Genomic DNA, 5325 nt, shown 5'->3' with positions numbered 1-5325 from the left:
TCACTTCTATCAAAAACATTAACTGCTTAGGATTTTCACAAATAATTGCCACTGTTGTCCTTTGACATGAATCATTGCATATAGAGGACAATTAAAGAAAATCAAGACTGAGTTAAGAGGTAAATAATGATTCATTTTGATTTGATTTTTCTATATGGTGAGACATAGAGTCTAGTTTTATTCTTCTGCATATGATTTTCCAGTTTTCTCAGCATCATTTATAGAAGAGGCTGCACTCTCCACATTGTATTTTCTAGGTGTTTTAATCCAAAATGGGTTGACTGTAAGTATGTGGATTAATATTTGGGGTCTCTATTCTGTTCCATTGTTTTTATGTAGAACTGGCTGATTTGTTGACAGGTAGTGTGTTGCCTTCAATTTTGTTGTTGTTTTTTTTTGCTCAAGATTTCTTTGGCTATTTGGGGTCTTTTGTAGTTTCATGTTAATTTTTTCTTTTTCTATTCCTGTGAGGAATGTCACTGGTATTTTCATAGGGATTGCATTGAATCTGTAAATCACTTTGGGTAGTATGGTCATTTCCAATTCATGAGCATAGGATATATTTTTATTTAAATACAAAACTACTAGACAAAAAACTATAAAGCTTCTAGAACAAAACACTGGAGAAATGCTCCAGAACATTGATCTGAGCAAAGAGTTTTTAAGTAAGCCTCAAGAATACAGGAAATAAAATCAAAACTAGATAAATGGGGTTACATAAAGCTCAAAAGCTTCTGCACAACAATAAAACAATTGAAGAGACAACCTATGGAATGAGAGAAAATATTTGCAAACTATTTTTCTGACAAGGGATTAATAACCAGAATATATAAGGAGCTCAAACAACTCAATAGTAAAAAAACAAATAATTGAATAAAAAATATCTGAACAGATATTTCTCAAAAGAAGACATACAAATTGCTAACATATATATGATAAAATGGTCACCACCACTAATTATCAGAGAACTGAAAATCAAAACCACAATGAGATATCATCTCACTCCAGTTAGAATGGCTTTTACAAAAGAGACAGAGAATAACAGATGCTGGTGAGAATGTAGAGAAAGGGGAACCCTTGTACACCATTAGTGTTAATGTTAATTAGTACATTCTTTTTTCAAAAAGACACCTGCATTTGTATGTTTCTTGCAGCACTATTCACAATAGCAAAGTCATGAAATCAACCTAAATGTCCATCAATGGTAGATTGGATACAGGAAATGTGGTATATATACATAGATACAGCTGGAGGCCATCATCTTTTTAAAACATAACTAGTAAGATGACTGCTGATGCTGTGAAAAATGCTGCTTTGATAAATATCCTGATTCCAACAGGAAATATTTTGGTTGAGAGCAGTAAGGGTTGAAATTCAACCACAATTGCCCCAATTATGAAATCCTACAGCCTGGAGTACATGTACAGCAAACTAATTAATATAGACAAAGAAGAATACAAATAATCCGAATGTACTGTCACTCCTGAAAGCTCCATAAACTGGTCTGTACCAACAGACAAATGAACAAGGAGTAAAAAGCAAGAGCCACAGGATACTCAATCCAAAATCAACCACTCTTGCAAAATCAGCACAAAACCAAGCCAAGCATCTGAAGATATTTAGAAACACTGTTACAGCATGGAACATCACAATTAGTATATAAGTTTTACTGTCTTTTGGAATTCCATAGGAATGTCAACAGAGAAATCCTGAGAGAAACAAGGTTCTGTAGGAAAATTGCTAAAAAGAAGTGGCCAATTATTTTTTCTATGATGTTGAGTGAGGCTTTGCATTTCTCATTCCCTGTGACCTAATTCTCCATTGTTTCTTTCTGCTTCTTCCTGGTGCTTAAGAAGTTCAGCTTGGGCCAATGCATGTTTTTTTGCAATCTGTGTATAAACTGGATGTTTCTCTGTTGGTTTCAGTATTGCTGGTTGTGTATTGGGTGCATTAGGCATCTTCACACTGCCTGGTAGAGGCTTGAAGGGATTGTTGGGTTGTGGTCCAAAAGAAAGGAAATCAATATATCAAAGAGATATCTGCACCCCCATGTTTACTGCACCACTATTCACAGTAGCCAAAATATAAAATCAACCTAAGTGCCCGTCAATGGATAAATGAATGAGTAAAATGTGGTATATACACAATCAAACATTATTCAGCCATAAATAATAATAAAAACCTGTTATTTGCAGCAATGTGAATGGAAGTGGAGGGCATTATGTTAAATGAATAAGCCAAACACAAAAACACAAATATCATGTGCTCTCACTCACATATGTGAACTACAAAGGTGGAGCTCATGAAGACAGGTTTCCAGAGGCCAGGAAGTGTGGGAAAGGAGGAAATAAAGAGAGGTTATTAATGGGTACAAATATACAGTAACTAATAGATAGAAGAAATAAGACCTGGTGTTTGATAGATCAATAGGGTGAGTGTAGTTAACATTAGTCTATTAAACATTTCAAAATAGCTAGAAGACAATAATTTGGATGCTCCTAGCATAAAGAAAAGCTAAACATTGAATGTGATGGACATCCTAATTATCCTGATTTGATTATATGAATGTATCAAATTATTACATGTACCCTGAAAATATGTACACTAATTATGTCTTAATAAAAAATAATTTTTTTAATATATAAATGTTGGATAGTTGGCTCAAATCCTTCCTGAGTATCCAGTTTTTTCCCCATGAACCTGACACTGTTTAGGTTAATATTCATGAATCAGAAGAATCACGATGGTGTGCCCTGGATGCTTGGAATGTCCTAAAATTGTGGTAACAGAGAATGTTAGATACATTATGTTACAGGTAGTTGTTTTGTCACACTAACCTTAAGCTAACAAAGATTTGAGAACTGGATTAAATTATCTTTCTATCCCCACGACCTAGCAGAATTTGGAACCTATTAGGTCACCAATAAATATTTTTTGATGAATGGGATCATGGATGAGCCAATGATATCTACTCTGAGGTAGCTAGTGTTATAAGATGATTTGTCTATATGAAGATTTGTTTCATACGTTGATTTTATTAATGCCATACTGTAACCCAGAAACATGCCATTCATTATAAAAGTTATATAATACAAAAGAAAATGGAATTTTCCGAACAGATATTCTGTGAAGCATTGTTCATATATTATAGGAAGCAAAAATAAATTACTTATAAAAACAATGTGGTTGTGTGCAAATAAGTTTGGTAAGGACTGAGATTTTGCCTCTTATTTACTTAGGTCTTTCACAGCTTTATCATTTTATTATTATTATTTTTAAATTGATCGATAAAATTGTATATATTTATGGTGTACAATATACATTGTGGAATGACTAAATCTAACTGGGAAGGTTTTTCTTTCAGTGCAGAAATTCTTAGCACTTACAAACTTTTAGACTTGCATTTGGCTGCATGTGAAAGAAATCTGATTGCGTAGATATAAACAAGTAGGAGTTTAGAAAAATAAAATGCAGACACAAGCATCCAGAGTGGAGTGTCTGTTCCAGGTTCCTCCAGTGCACAGTCACCTTTCCAAATTCTCCTCCAGCCTCCCTGGCATAGTGTGGGGTTTTCTCTTTCATCCTCACAGGGTGGCTGCCGCATTTCTAGGCAGGAAACATGGCTGAGTCAAGGGCAGAAGGTGGAAAACAGCAAAAAAATGTGTCCCTTTATTTCCGGAAAGAAATATGTTTTTCTCAGTTGTCCACTTAGTTAACTTTGTGCTTTTGTCTCACTGCCAGGAAATAATAGGTCATGTGGCTATCCCTAGCTGTAAGCGAGTCTGGAATAAGGAGTATTTTTAATTGGTGCACTGTTGTCCTAAAGCAAAATCGAGGATTTGTTAGTTAAGAAAGGAAGAGGGAATGGGTACTGGTCTGGCAACCAACAGTGTCTAAAACTAAGGTATATTGTGACTTCCCAAAAGCGGGATTATAGCCATATGTGTTATTTCTCCACCCTGTTTTTCAAGTGTTCCTTTGAGAAGGCTTTACAGGCATTCTGGCAAGAATATAATTGACATCATGACCGGAAGGTGGCCTGTCACCGACTTTAACCTTCCCAGCATATAATTCTTTCTTCTCCTTGGTAAATAATTAGAGACATTAGCTTTTTTCAGACTGCATTTCTGAAGAATCTGGGCCTGACATTTCTTAGGTTACAATACTCTGGGAAAGTCTAGGTCAACTGATAAGGATACTGCCATATCAGGGGATGATCTCAAGCAGGAACACATAAGGATCTATTTAAAGCAAACAAACAAGCCCTAAGTAGAGGTAATCCCTGCTCTGTCAAGCTTCTCCTTAATTCTCACAGTGAATGAAGTAAACTGGAAAAAGTATATACCAAGATAGTTTTTGTCTAACTGTGGTAGATTGATGGTAGCAATGGTCTTGATTTGTTCACTCCTTCCATTAAAGACACTGAGTCTCTACTAGCCCTGGCATAGATAATGTGGGGAACTAACAGTGTGCCGGTTCAGAGCCAGGTCTTTAGAGTTCCAGTGTGTTTCTTCTTGTTGCCTCTTGCTCCTCTGTCTTTGCCATGAGAATAAGCCTGGATGAGCCTGCTGGTGAGCAGTCATGTGGAATAGAGCCAAGATGGCATAGGCTTATGAGCAAGTTCATCCAGGGTCGACTGTTTAATTGCCCTACAGCTGGCAATAGACACATAACTAAGTCTCGATGAGTTCAGCTTGGATCAACAAAATGTTAGTCAAGCTAAAGACTTGTGAGTAACAAGAGTTTATTGCTATATGCCGTGGGGGTTTTGTGTTTTCTGTCGTGGTTGTTACATGGCATTCCTGTGGTAACAGATAACTGATACACTAACCCAGCTGAGAAGGGGTGATGAACAAGTTGTGAATAAATTGGAGTGTCTGGCATGCCATTACTTACCTGAAATCCCCTGCTATTGTGTCTCCTCTCTGCACTTTTTGCCTCAACTTGTTTTGAAAATTGCATCCCAACTTGTGTATGAATCTCCTGAATACTCATTTTGCTCTTTATAATCTTTACCACATCTTTTGAATGTTGTAGGCGAAATTACTCCTTTTAAAAATAATTTTTATTTTCAAAAATAAATATTTAAAAACCATATAATAAGCACTTCTGTCCCCCACAAAGAATGAGTAGTTTTTAGCATTTTGTTAGATTTGCTTCAAGTCTCCTGTTTTATGACAGCATACTCCTACATGTAAAGCTGTGACCCTCTGATACCCCAATTCCCCAACCTCATGACCCTTCTCATTCCTGAAGTCAGTCATTTGACAGATTTAGTGCAAATCCTGCCAATGCTTTACAAAAGTGTATTAACATACTATATTT

General features: G+C 35.9%; 1 pseudogene; it reads right to left on the bottom strand.

Moving 5' to 3' along the window:
• Positions 1–1265: 1265 nt before the first annotated feature.
• Positions 1266–4995, bottom strand: LOC116530032 (annotated as a pseudogene).
• Between the last annotated feature and the right edge of the window lie 330 nt (positions 4996–5325).

The sequence above is a fragment of the Sapajus apella genome, unplaced genomic scaffold, assembly GCF_009761245.1.
Source record: "Sapajus apella isolate SASKATOON/1434 unplaced genomic scaffold, GSC_monkey_1.0 scaffold64, whole genome shotgun sequence".
Classification (NCBI taxonomy): domain Eukaryota; kingdom Metazoa; phylum Chordata; class Mammalia; order Primates; family Cebidae; genus Sapajus; species Sapajus apella.
This window is presented reverse-complemented; position numbering and strand designations above follow the sequence as displayed.